General features: G+C 40.0%; 2 non-coding genes across 2 annotated transcripts; both read left to right on the top strand.

The window, feature by feature from the left end:
- The first annotated feature begins 9,191 nt into the window (after window positions 1-9,191).
- TRNAV-AAC (transfer RNA valine (anticodon AAC)) lies at window positions 9,192-9,265 on the top strand. The gene has a single exon. It is a non-coding gene; the product is annotated as a tRNA-Val (tRNA).
- A 3,810-nt stretch (window positions 9,266-13,075) lies between these two features.
- Window positions 13,076-13,149, top strand: TRNAV-AAC (transfer RNA valine (anticodon AAC)). Its single transcript has one exon. It is a non-coding gene; the product is annotated as a tRNA-Val (tRNA).
- Window positions 13,150-14,838: the final 1,689 nt, after the last annotated feature.

Below are 14,838 nucleotides of genomic sequence, written 5' to 3'. Positions count from 1 at the left end.
GACCTTCTTCTTCCCTCAGAGTCAAGGGAGGGGTTATCATTCTCAACATCCTCGAAAGACGAATTGTCCTCAAAGACAGTTCGTTTACGTTTGACAAGGGTTTTACCTTTACCCTTGGAAAGGGAGTGGGACATGCTGGGAGAGGCGAACAACGTCAAGCTAGGGGAGACCTTAGAGATTGAAACCGTGGAGCCAAAAGAAGGCAAAGACATGGGGAAATTAGTCGTAGAAAAGGCCTCATGCGAAAGTTGGAAAAATCTGGAAAAGCCATAGAAAGGGCAGCAAGTTGCTAAGGGGTTGGCATAGAGGGTTGAGAGAGTGTGAGGTTACAGGGGGGGCAAAGGGCCTGGTGGTATTTATAAAGTCCAAAGATGAGACCCTGGTGGAGGAGGTATGGTGGCTTGTCCCCGTGCTTGGGGTCCAAGGTATCCTTGACAGAGCTTTCAATGGAATGCAACAAGTAAAAAGGCAAACATAGCAAATTGTTATTACAAAAAATGATTCAAAAGGGGCAAATGATAATAATAAAATACCTTGTGTCTTCCTTCGAGCATGAAATATATTCCAAGGATTTTTTAGCTCTTCATGGGCAAACCCACTCTAGAGTTTAACAGGTTCCTCATGGTTGCAGAAGAAACATTTCAGGCCTTCACTGTTTGCCACATGGCTGGTGTGCTTCCAACGCCGCCCGTCAAGGGCCAGCCTCGTGGCTTGGGCGATGGTTTCCTCAGAGACTTTGAACGAAATGTGGCCCACTGAAACACGCCACCCAGACCAGGAAGAGGCAAATTTAGCAAAGAGCTGCTCATCATGGCCCTGAAGACATTCCAAGAAATCAGCAACCCCTCCTTCTACGCAAAAATTCCATACCAGGGGGTCATTCTTGAAGTGATCCGATTTATCCAGCTCATATCTGACCCTTTCACCCCCCATATCATCCGCCAAGAGAGCTTCTTTAGTCATGAAGATGGTTTCGTAGAGAAGATTGCAGAGATCCTTGGATAAACTAGCCACGAGAAAACAATGGGAAGTGTGCAAGCCAGGGGTCCTTAAGTGAGACATGAAGTTAGGCACGTGGGAAATAATGAACACACTTTTGGAAATGATTTCCTGATTGCATGGCATGAGAAGCCAACATGTATCAGCGGCAACCATCATGTAAACCTCCATATCGTATCTCATTATTAGGCGATAAGCCCAAAAGGTTTACCAACAAAGAAGCACATCCTTCGAAGCCAGGTTGGCCGAATGAGTCACCACCCAACTGGTAGTAACCATGGGAATATTCCCATTATTTGAATTATGAAACCAACCCCTCTGAACAACCCCAAGGGAAGAGAGGAGAGTAAGGGAAAAACTAAGCAGCAACTCAATCATTGATAGATATTTTAGATTTCTCTCCCTGAAGAAGGAATTCTGGCTCCTCCAACATCTTAACCCAGAAAAATTTAGCCCAAGGGTAGCTAGAGCATCAGCCTCTCTGTTTCCCTCTCTAAAGACATGGATGAGTCTAAATGAGTCGAGCCCAGAAATAAGCCTTAGGGTGTCCCTGATGGTTCCCTCAGTGGTCCATCTGAGCCTATTCTGCCTTTTGACAACATCTATGATGAGCTTGGAATCACCCTTAATATCCATTGACCTGATTCCCATAGTGAGGGCAAAACGAATCCCCCAGGCTAAGGCCATTACTTCAACCTGATTAGAGGAGTTCCCATTCAGGTTTCCCGCATAAGAAGCAACACCTTGTGTGGGTTCTGATGATCCCTCCACTAGCAACTAGGCCCCCTCTGGCAGACCCATCAAAGTTGAGTTTAAAACCATGGGTGGCAGGAGGGGACCAAATCGTGGTTTGCCTTAAGAGTCTCTTGGAGCAGTCAACAAGAGAGAATGAGGTGGGGAAGATTCCAGTATCTATCAATTTCCCAGTCCCAGGTAGAGGGGGCCTTGGAGGCTAGCCGGGTTCTAGTGATCGAGATATTCTCAAGAATCAACTTTAGCAAACAAGCAAACACAACTTCCATAGAGGCCTCTTTATCTCTGAATATCTTGTCATTCCTTTCCTTCCAGATACTTCAGCTCACATGAGGGGGGATCTGCTTCCACAGTTGTTGGATAAGGGGGTTGGAGGAGGGACCCCAGAACTCTTGGGACAAATTTAACAAGTTGTCATTCATAATACAACTGATATTGAGCTTGTTTCAGATCATCCCCTAAAGCTCCCGAGCAAACACATAGTGAAGAAAGAGATGAACGGGGCTTTCCGCATCATTTTTGCAAAGGATGCATCTATTAGGAAATTGTAATCCCCTCTTAACCACATTGTCTTGTGTCAATATTTTTTTGTGGAGATCCATCCACCAAAATAAGTTGACCTTGGGGATGAGTTGAGGGTTCTAGACCTCTTTCTAGTTGATGGTATGATCAGGTTCCCTCAGCAAGTTGTTGTAAGCAGTTTTGACAGAGAAGTCCCCAAAGGGATCCCACTTCCAAATTAATGTATCTTCCCTGGGGAAGAAGGGGAGGAAGGTGCCCACCAAAATCTCTTGAAGCTCCCTAGCCATAGGGAGGAGGAAGGGTTCATCAATGCAACAGTCCTCTAAATCCCTCCAAGTGTTGTTGATGAAGTAATCACTGACCCTCTCCTCGAAGAAACTTTTAGTAGCATCCTGGAACCTTCTAAGGGAGGGGGAGAAAGCAAGGGGCTTCTCTCCCAACCAACAGTCCTCCCAGAAGAGGATATTCCTACCATTTCCAATAAGCCACCTCATACCATGGGATAAGGGGTCCCTGCAACTCATGATGTTGTTCCAAATTTTGGAGCCCCTGGGGAGGCCATCCTCCTTGAGGAGAGAGGAAAAATTACCATTTCCCAGGTATTTAGCCCTGATAATCCTGCTCCAATCTGCATCCTTATTCAGAAGCTTCCAGGCAATTTTGGTCTTAAGGGCCTTATTGAACCTGGAGATCTTGCGGGTTCCCAACTCGCCCATGGCCTTAGGGAGACAGACTTTGTCCTAGCCCACCAAAGCAAGCCTCTTATTTTCTTCCATCCCAGTCCAAAGGAAGGTCCTTTGGAGAGTCTCCAGCTTGGTAGCCATGGCCGCCAAAATCTTAAAAAGGGAGAGGAAGTACACAAGGATCCCTTAGAGGGAGGAGGTAAGCAACTGCAATTTCCCAGCACTACTGAGGAGTCTACCTTTCCAAACAACCAGTTTTTTCTACATTCTTTCAAGGATGGTGACCCAGAAAGAATTAGAAATATCTTTGACAGTTAAAGGGAGGCCAAGGTAGGTGTCAGGGAGGGAGGCCATTTGACAGCCAAGGATTCTATAGATTTTATCCTAGAGTTGCACATGAGTGTGAAAGAAGTATATGTTGGTCTTCTCATAGTTGATGTGTTGACAAGAGGCCTGAGCATATAAGTTGAGGAAATATTTCCAAGCAGTAGCTTCCAACACAGAGAAGATTCCAAAGAGAATAGTGTAATCTACAAATTGGTGCAGAACATTTGGAGGCGTCGTTGAGGTCGGTTTGATGCCCAAGAGAGCTCCTCTATTAACCATGGAGTTCAAATTAGATGCCAACACTTTAGCATGGATAATAAAGAGGTAAGGGGAAAGAGGGTCCCCTTGTCTCAAACCTTTGGAGGCCCTGAACTTCTCCAGGGGGCTCCCATTAAGAAGAACAGAGTAGCTGACTGTAGATATGCATTCCCTGATGAGCTTTAGAAGTTTATCTCCAAACCCAACCTTCTTCAGAACTTTGAAGAGAAAGTTCTAGTTGACTCTGTCATAAGCCTTAGAGATATCAAGCTTGAGCACCATCCCCGGTTGATGGAACTTGTCCATAGAATGGATTATCTCATGAGTAGAGATGACCACATCAAGAATTTGTTTACCAGGAACAAAAGCTTTCTAGGTTGGGCTAATCAGAGAGTCAAGGAAAGGTTTAAGCCTATTGACAAGAACTTTGCTGAAGATTTTATAAATAGTGTTGCAAAGGTTGATAGGGCAGAAGATCCCTTGATGAAGGCTGCCTCTTGAATTTTGGGGATAAGGGCAATGAAGGTTTTATTGAGCTTTCTAAGAAGCCTCCCAGGTTTGAAAAAATCCCTAGTGGAAAGAACGACATCAAGGCCCACCACATCCCATAAATCTTGGAAAAAAGTCATGGAGAAACCATCAGAACCTGGGGCTTTGAAAGCACCCATAGCAAAAACAACAGTCTTGACTTCCTCCTTAGAGACAGGGGCCATAATGAGGTTATTATCCTCCAGCGAAAGGGGGGGCGGGAGGCAATTGAGAAGGTCCTCCCCAGCAGGGGCCCCAGAGTCACTATCATCCTTGAACAAAGTGGCAAAATAGTTAGTTAGTCAATCTGCCCAGATTGTCCTCATCTTTGACCTCCTGATTGTTGTCATCCATGAGGGAAGAGATGTGGTTTCTTTGCTTGTGGATATTAGCAGATATGTGGAAGAAAGGCGTATTCTTATCTCCCTCCTTGAGCCATTGCACTCGATATTTATGTTTCCAATAGAGTTCTTCTTTGTAAGAGTTTTCTTTCCATTTTCTGTGAAGAACCGCCTCCTCCATGTGGGCAGCTTCAAGGGAGTCACCATGATTAATGAGCTCCTAGATAGCAGTCAGCTTACTATTGAGATCCTTTTTTCTAAATGAAGATGTCCTCGAAGGTATTTTTGCTCCAACCCTTGACATTCCTTTTGATCAATTCTAACTTATGGGCAACCCGGAACATGGGTGTGCCAGAGATGTTGGTACCCCACCATCTTTTGATGCAGTCCTTGAATTCAAGATGAGAATTCCACATAATTTCATATTTAAAGGGGTGGTTTTTCCTTACAGGATTCGTGGTACTACAAAGGAGTAGGGGGTTCTGGTCGGAGACCATTCTGGGGAGGGCAGAGTGTTGGAAATATGGATGGAGTAACTGAGAGGGGAGGGGTGAATCAGTTACCACAAAAATAAATCCACAAGTCCCTTAGATGTCTTAAATATAAACTGTTGTAACTCGGTAAATTAGCTTATCATATGCATGAAACAAATAACATGAACACAAGTAACACCAGATATAACGTGGAAACCCAATTTTGGGAAAACCACCAATGTAACTAGTTACTGATTTTCACTCTTCTGAAGTGAGCCCTGTTAGGAGCCAACCCTGTTAAAGGTTACAAAACACACTGTTAGGTGTGACCCTGTTAGAGGATTTGATCACCCTGCTAGGAGTGGCCTTGTGAAAGGTCTTAAGAACAATTCAACCGAATTGTCACCTTGTCAGAGGATTTATAAAATGGTTGTTAGACCAACTCTGTTAAGAGATTTCGGTATCACTGCTACAATGGTTAGAAAGCAACAATGAAGTGACCTGAATTAAACACAACTTATCTTGCTGATACAGATCTCTGTTCTGCGCCAATAGATCCTTACTGATCACATATATCTTTTCTGCACCTCAAGGATATCGCTGATCCTTCATCAGAATTCGCACATTTCTGCTCCTTCACATTTCCATACTTTTTAGTCTTTTTCACACACTTCAAAATCGCAACTTGATCTCTCATATATACCATTCAGGTTACCAAGTCGGCTCAATTATAAGTTACAATAAATATTACATAGGTCGGCTACATATACAAGTTTCAATAAATTAAATATTGCTTCGGTCGGCTGCATAAACATTTCACTGATGCTCGGTGAACACTGCTGATTCTTCGATAACCGACTGAACTCGGTAAGTACTGCGAGCTCGGTAAAGACTGACTTTCCTTCATATTCTTCGAAGACCGACTTAACTCGGTAAAGACTGTGAACTCGGTATAGACTGACTTTCCTTCACATATTCTTCGAAGACCGACTTAACTTGCTTCTCTTACCGTCTGAACTCGGTAGACTCTGTCTGACTGCTTTGCCGAACATTCTGAACTCGGTAGACTGATATGACATTTGTGTAACATCAAAGACAATACACAATTAAACAATTGTATCCAACACAGAGAGCTTCAAAGAAGGACAAAATCCCCAATTACCCGAAATGAGAAACCTGTCAAGTCTAACTTGTATAAGATCCTTTCCTTTCCTGAGATTGGACCAAGTGAATTTTTGCCCTGTTAATTCCACATCCAATAAGACATTCCTGCCAATGAAGTTGGCAAGGTCTGTCGTGCTGTCTGAGCACTATGGGAGATCACCCAACTTCTTAGAGGGTATCAGAGGAGAGTTGAAATCACCTGCAATCAACCAATGGGCGTTGGTGTTATTTTGAATTAGAGCAGTTATGTCATTCCAGAGATTCAGTCTGCCCGACCTGACATTAGGGGCATAAACATTAATGAGTAGGCAGGAATCCATAAGGGAAAAGAGTTCAAAGACCAAAGAGTTGGCAGAGTAGGAGAGGAGACTGCTAGAGAAATGGGAGGGGTCCCACATGGTAACCAAGCCACCAGAAAGCTCTAGTAGCATCATTGATAATGAACTTAGCACCAGGCCAAATTTTTCCAGCAACAAGGGAAAAGGAGGTCATAGACATTTTAACCTCTTGTAGGAGAAGGACCTTCATTTTATTTTCAAAAATACAATTCTTAAGAGCATATTGCTTTTGGGGGATGTTGAGGCCCCTCATATTCCATGAGAGGACCATCATTTCTTACCTTTCATGGACGTCTCCAAGGTCCGTTGCGTGCCATTGGCAATGTCCCTTGCTGCTTCCTTTTGTCTAGATAGTCGCTGCGATGGTCGGCCTGCTTTAAGGTCAATCCCCACATTAGGCTTTTATTCTTGGTTTTGCATCTCTAAGTAGTCTAACCCTCATCATCAGGTTTCTTGCAACCACTAGATGAAGCTCCAGGAGAGGGGAGGCCCAAGTTCAGAGTGGGGTGAGTTAACACCATCGGGGAGCGAGCCCTCTCAGGGGCAAGAATGGGGCCCCTCACACATTCGCCATCTTCCAACTAATCAACAGGTATAACCGAGCTGGCCATTGGGGAGATGCACTGCTCCTTCAAAGACGACTTAGGGGCCTCGTCCTCATTCTTTGCAAGAGATTTGAGAAGGTTGATAATACTCTCAGCAAAAGGGTACTCTTCCGTAATCGGGTCATCAACTATAGGGGAAAGAAAACTAGGGTCATAAGTAGAAGCCACATCTTGCCCAAGTACCGGACCATTAGGCTTGGGAGAAACCATTGGCTCAGGGCTTTCATCAAGAGTCGAGCCCTTTAGCTTGAGAGGAATGGGATCTAGAGCTTTACATTGAGAGATAATATGCCCCACTTTTTGACATTTTTGGCAGAAAAGAGTGGCATTTTTATAAACAAGGGCCTGGGTCCAGCTTCCCAGCTTGGACTTGAGGGTTATAAAGTTAGGGAGATTCATACTCATAGTAGCTTGAACACAAAATCATACATAGACCAGACACGATTTGGTTCTGGTAATCTCATCGACACCAACAAAGTGTCCAAAGGTGCTCCCAATCCATCTAAAGATGGACTCATCCCAGTACTCAAGGGGGAGCCTTGGGAGCCGCACCCAAACCGGGGCAGTTTTTTGCAAATCAATCGCTAGGTCAAAACTAGCCTTCCATCGACAGAGGGAGAGGTTGCATCATCCATAAGACCAGCAACCAAAAAGGACAAGAGCGACATCCTCCTCAGCAGTGAATTTGAAGAGGAATAGGGCTCCAGGCATAACGCTAACAGAGACACTCCCTTTCAGTTTCCATTTGTCCTTAACCCATTTTCTAACCATTTCCACTGTGAGGTGAAGAGAGAAAAAATTTCCCACCAGGGTGCTGGCCATGTTGAGCAATATGCAGTCTAAAACTGAGTTAGGGAGCTCTAAAGTCGTTCCTTCCTCAGTTTGAGAGTAGATGGGGGTGATGTTGGGGTCCACAGTCTTAGTGTTCCCGACCAACGCGTTTTTCCAGCCTTTGAGGTTTGAGCTATCAATGATAGTTTGTTCATCATGAACAACCGACGCATCGGGTTTAGGAGCAAAAACCATGGGCATGACCAAAGAACTCCCTTGCATAGGACCGTCAACCATCATAGCCTCGGGTAGGCAGGTCGCAACCAACTAAAACTCACCCGAACCGACAGGAGGAACCACCGTGGTGGCAGGAGGGGATGTGACATAATTTGTCAGCATTGTAGAGTCCAAAGCGGGGCCCGAAGGCGGTGGGGGAAGATCCCCACCTGCAGAAACCACCATGAATGGTGGGCGTTTGAAATTGAAAATTGCAGATTGGGAAATTGCAGAGAACTAACAATTGTTTAACACTAATAGATAGAGTCCTAATTTGTTAGACAAAAGTGGCTATGAATGCTTTAGGAGCAGCTTCTCCTAAATTGTATGCTTATTTATTGAGATGTGGGATATGTTCATTACGAGAGGGTTGAGTATCCCCATTAGTTTTGTCTTGAAGGAGGCTTTCAAAAACTTCATGTCATGTTATAGTTTGTTCTTTTTTAAAGGCCATGTCAAGGGCTTCTCAATCTACTTGGGCCTGTCTTAAGTGTTTTCCCAATTGCACCATCTTATTATCAATTTGAATGATCATACCTCTATAATTTTTCACTAAAATGACCTTGATTAATTTTTAATTGAACAAAGACCTTTCTTACAAAATACCTCAAATTCTAAACTAGATTGTTGAATAGTGTCTAAATAATCTAAAAAGATGTCTAATTAAAATCTCTTTCAACTCTAGATTTTGACTCTTCTACTTCTTCTGGATATCTCCTTAACTTCCAGTTCTGACTCCTTTCCCTTGATGAGATGATTGGATTGTGGTTTACTTTTGATGAAGTTATGACAATTGATTTGAGTTGAGGAAACAAGCATGTCATACCTTGGAACAAGAAAACTTTGACTTTGATTGCAACATGGTGCCATGTGCATTTCAAGTGGAATAAGTCAGTCCTCGTGAGTTTATCCTATTTCTCTTTTCTGAGTGTGAAATGCTTGCCATTACCAGAAGAATGGGCTCTCAAAGAAAACTCTAATCGACCTCCATCACTTAGTTTTATTCACACTGTTGCAATAAACAAATACCAGAATGCTCAAATGTTCATATAAAACATTCACAAATACCAGAATGCTCAAATGTTCATATAAAACATTCTCAAATACCAGTATCATTTTATGTCAACTTTCTCTGACTACATCAAGAACTGTTGGTGCCGTGGTGTAGTTGGTTATCACGTCAGTCTAACACACTGAAGGTCTCCAGTTCAAGTCTGGGCGGCGCCATTTTTGACAATTTTTAAGTTATTGCTATCATTACCATTGAGCAGAACAAAGTGATGACTTTTTGAACTTTTTCTTTCAAAAATTCAAAGGCCTCATTTTCCATGTTGCCAGCTATTTAAAGTAGGACGTGAAAATCTGCAGAGATGACAAACAAGTCAAAACCATTCACTTACGAATATTACAATCTACTCACATGTATGCCTTGTTTTGATTTGTTTTTCAGTTGAACAATCCGTGTCTGTATTTCATGGATATGTTTTTTTCATTCTCTTCTTGGGGTGAATTGATTTGTCATTTTTCATTTGATGAAGTCTGATGTGAAAGCTGACCTTGCTTTGACAATAAGGTAGGAAGTGGTGGAATCATGTTGGCGGGGAAATTCAGTTTCTAGTGTTGACTCATGGTAATGCTTGAAAAGACCTACATTGGCAACATTGTGGATGTTCAATTGAGTTGGAAGATCAAATCGAAAAGCATTGTCAAACACCTTCGATATAATAGTGTAAGGTTCATAATGGAGTGACTTGACCTTACAATGTGCTTTCTTCTAGAATCAACATTTGTTCAAGTATAACCAAACTCTATCTCCAACTTGAAAATTATGAGGAATGCATAAGTATTTTTTTGTTTTTCTTGATTCTTCTATATAATCTTAGCTACTTTGGACTGAAGCTTCTACAAATATTGAATGAAGAATTGGGCCTTGTCTTTCTCTTTCTAAATATATGTAGTGGTTGGAGAGGGTAGTGATAAGGGCAACTCACATGGAGCCAAGAGATATATCAAAAGGTGAGTGACTTGTAGATAAGTGAATTGCCTAATTTTATGAATGCTCAATTTGGGTTAGGCTCAAATCCTATTTGGCAAGAGAACTACGATGATAAATCCTCAAACTCTATATAAGAGTCTAGTTCACAACTTCGATCTAACCATTTGACTGGGGATGAAGAGAAACAAAAAAGTTGAGGGAAACTCCCAAAATATTCCATAAATACCTCTACAAATGATCCACAAAACATGAGTCAAGATAAAAAAATAAATGCTAGTTGGTATATACCAAAGGATCTTCAAACAACTTTGAAGAAGATTTGGGCTAAGTCAGGTGGGCTTTTTCATAGTCAATCCTTTGGAGGAAGATGTTGATTGCAACCTCATCATCTATCTTGACACACTTAATATAATAATCATAAAATTGTTCCTCTAGGTAAATAGAAGAGTCATCTTGCATAACATTGTCATCATCTATATCTAATTGGTTGATTTTAAATGTGGAAGTAGTGCCTTTGGAATAAAAAACCTAGGTGGGTGAGGGTCACTTGTAAAATTGTTGGCATGAGAGGTTGAATTAGTGCATGTTGTGCCCAGTCTTAATCTACAACATCAAGGAAAGTACTCTTATAGGTGGGAGTTCCCAAGAAGGTCTAAGTTGTGAGAGAAATTTGAATCATGAATCTCACAAGGGATGGAGTTAGGTTATGTAGGTCCATGGGTGGTGTAGACTTTTGTATTCATATTTAGTTCTATAGGTCCTAACATGTTTTTAGCCAAAGGTGTATTGAAAACTTTTTGGCATATTCTCTCTCTCATGCGAGTGCAGGAATTTTTCATTAATGATCATTGTTGAATTTTTTGAAGGCATTAGATGATTCTATTAGATTGTCTACATATTGAAGTATCATTTCTCCTAGTCTAGAGAAAATGCAATAACTTGTAAGAGTCTAATTATGTGGTGAGTTAATATTTTTTTATTGTCTTTCTCTACTACTATATTATCTTGGTTGGAACTAATAAATAGTGTATAAACGCATGATTTAAGGGGATTTTCTTGAGGGTGAAAGAATGTATCTATAAATAGACATTTTTGTTCCTTTTGGAGGTTTCGTATGAATCTTCAATACTCTCAACATGATTTAGTGGCATTCCCTCCTCTCTTATGAAACATAAAATAATTGTTGGGTTCATACTCCAAAACACTTATGTAAGGGCCATATAGGTTAAATTTGCATGATATATCATTTTGTTTACCTCTTTGCTCATAGTTGTTTTTGGGTGGTGGGATGTCTATTACTCTATAGATATATTCTTATGATTTTTGTATAAGGTTTTAGGCATAGCAAGTTTGTTGTTATCTCGTCTCACCAACCTTTCATTGGCAACATATTCCTTTATTCTACTATTAATAGTACCTTGCTTATTCTTAAAGTGTTGTTGGGAGCATCTTCATAAGATTGATAAGGGATTTTTTGAAAACCCTCCCATGTAATCTTGTTTAATGCATACAAGAATAGATCTCATAGTTTTCTATTATCCACGTTTAGTACACTAGTTGAAGAATACATGACTTGCCTGAGTGCCACTAACTTGTTAGACTCTTTCTTGGTGGGTGGGAATGCATTGATGCCTTTTGGGAGAGAGGATAATGTTGAGAGCAATATATTCCCAAAAAAAAATTAAAAAAACTGCCAACATCTTATCCCAAGGAAGGAGTTTCCACATTGTTATGGTGTAAGAATTGATATGCAAATCGGTATCTCCTATTCCTTGGAATTTTAGAAGTTCTAGAAGATGATCTATGACAATATGATGTTACAAATGTTGAGATCTAAAGGCTCCTTAAGGTATTTGAGACACGTCCCTAAAACGGGGTTATGTGAAGAGGTTTTTTTCTCTAAAAATTTTCTCTACAAGTGAAGATTATTGCATTTGTTGTGTTTGGAATGGTACATAGTGTTGTTTGTATCAATAGAGAGATAAATAGATAGATACCATTGTATTCATATTTTGAAATTTAAGTGAGATTATTTGAGATTAATTTTACACAAGAAGTATCTACCTATTTGATTAAAACTTACCATTTTTAATGATAAGGAAATGGAGGCATGAAAGCCTCATTTCTTTTGTTGCAAATGTGGAAGTTGATATCGGGAGGCAATTGAGATCTCCTTTGGTTTTATCCCATACTCTTAATTTTAAAAGGTTTGGCATGAGGTTGGTGCATCGAATACCTTAATCTTTTGTCATTGATTGTTTAGAGCTCTAGCTTTAAGAAACCTAATTTGTTAGACCAAGATGGCTATGAGTGCTTTTGGAGTAGCTTCTCCTAAATTTTATGCTTATTTATTGAGATCATGTGACACATGCTCATTATGTGGGGGTCAAGCATCCCCATTGGTGTCTTTCTCAAGGAAGCTTTCAAAAACTCCATGTTATGTTATAGTTAGTTTATCTTTGAAGACCACATGAAAGGCATCTCAATCTATTTGGGCCTCTTCTAAGTCTTTTCCCAAGTGAATCGCCTTATTATTAATTTTAGTGATCATATCTTTATATTTTTTCATGAGAATAACCTTATTGATTACTTTTTAATTGAACAAAGACCCTTTGTATACTTATTTAATTAGATTTGACTGAAATAAAATACATTAATTCTAAACTAATAAATTGTTAGAAATGGTATAGTTGTATAATTCATATCATCCTCTATTTGAATTAATATCTAAATAATCATATCTTTTTAAATAGATGTCTAATTTAACTTCCTAATTGATTAATCTGTAATTTCCTGTTCTGACTTCTTCACATTAATGAGATGGTTGGATTTGACTGCAACATTGGTACTAGTGCATTACAAGTCAGTCCATATGAGATTGTTCTATTTCTTACCATAATAATAAAATGCCTGACATTATCAGAAGAAAGGAGTCTGAAAGCAAACACCAGAATGCTCAAATGTTCAAATAAAACATTCTCTACCAATATGATCGAATTTTTAATTTCTTTGAATGCTTCAAATCTGCAGGTGCAGGTGCAGGTGCCGTGGTGTAGTTGGTTATCACGTCAGTCTAACACACTGAAGGTCTCCAGTTCAAGTCTGGGCGGCGCCATTTTAGTTTTGATCAGAATAATGACTTTTTCAACTTCCCTTGAGAAAATTCTCTACGCTGCCAGATATGTATTGTAGGACGTTGAAGTCAAATCCATTCACTTGCAAACTCACATGTATTGTGTTGTTCTATCTCTCTATTTCTGAAATTTGTTCTTCAATTGAAGTGTGTTTTTCATTCTCTTATTGGGTTGAATCAAAATTAGAGCCTCTTCTTTTCAGAAATGAAATGATTCATTATTTGATGGTTACATACTAACTAAACCATTCTTTGTTTCTAATTTTGGTCACCATAGTTTATTTCTTAATTTTGTGTACCCTTTCATTCTTGATTCCTTCCCACCAAGATGGATGTTCAACATCATTTTGAATTCCTCTCAGTTTTGAGTAGTAAGAAGCAACATATTTTTTTGTTTATTCATTGACAACCAATCAAATAAGACTATCAATAACTTCATCTGGGTTATCATCAATCATCTATCTCACACCATGCGCTTTAATATAATACTAAAAAAATTCATACCCTTGATATAGTCAAATTCATTATCTATTGAGACAATACTTGAATTTCTAAAACTATTATATTCTAGCTCTCAAAATGTACCAATTACAAATGAGGTAGTATCATATCTTCAAATAACAATTAAAAAAATAGGTCATGCAGTATATTTCATGACATATACATAAACAATTGTGTAGGATCTAATCTAATATCACTTTACATGAAACAAACTCTAAAGATCAATAGTTTTCATTACACACAATACTCATCTTGTTCTTGAACAACCCTCTAAAGTACCTTGAGATTTGCAATTAGATGTAATATTGATCCACCACTTTCCTTTATAATTGATATCACAAATGGACTAAGTTTATAAGACCACCTTGGAGGGGGAAATGCTCTATTTCACACCATTGTTATGTCAGCTAATGTAAAAGAATATTCTTTGTACTCATGTCTAACTAGTTCAATTATCGGCCTTATCTTATAACAATTAGGCCATTAATTATTCTTTCCTCTTGTTTTACCTTGAGGCTATGTAATATTCATAAAATATCGTGGTTTTAGTATCCTTTTGTTGTTGGCTATTTGGTGGAATTGATTATGTGTTGCATTGATGTTTTGTCATTGATGTCAACACTACCTGTTTGGATGCTTTATCGGCACCCTTTTGGTCCTGGTAGGTTGAGTGATTTCTGGTTAACTTGGATCCGGTATGATCTGACAGGCTTCGATATAGTCTGGTGATGGAATTGGCTTGTTCATGATACTTATAATCATATTTGGTCAATTGATTTTGGTATGGTGATTGGATGCTATCCTTCTTGCTTAGAAGATTGGTTTCTGGTTCTGGCGACGGTTTCACCGGCACAGCTTTTGATGGAGATCTTTGGTGAATTGCATAAGTGGTGTTGGTGCAGCTTCTGATGGGGTTTCAGGATGTTGTTGGTGATCATATTCGAGACTTGGCGGATGGAGATCATTGCTAAAGCGTGTGGACCTATACTTGTTCCCAGTTGATCTAGGTTATGGACAGACTTTAATGTAATGTGTGGATAGGACCTATTGATGTATTTTTGGGATGTCTTATGTGTTGATATTACTTGTTTTGTCTAAGGCCGACATGGTTTGTAATTATGTAATTGGTTTATTGTTTGGTGGTCGGCCTAATTGTTTATGGTCGAGGGT

The sequence above is a fragment of the Cryptomeria japonica genome, chromosome 4, assembly GCF_030272615.1.
Source record: "Cryptomeria japonica chromosome 4, Sugi_1.0, whole genome shotgun sequence".
Lineage (NCBI taxonomy): Eukaryota > Viridiplantae > Streptophyta > Pinopsida > Cupressales > Cupressaceae > Cryptomeria > Cryptomeria japonica.
Note: the sequence above shows the minus strand (reverse complement) of the source record. Positions and strands in the feature narration are given on the sequence as shown.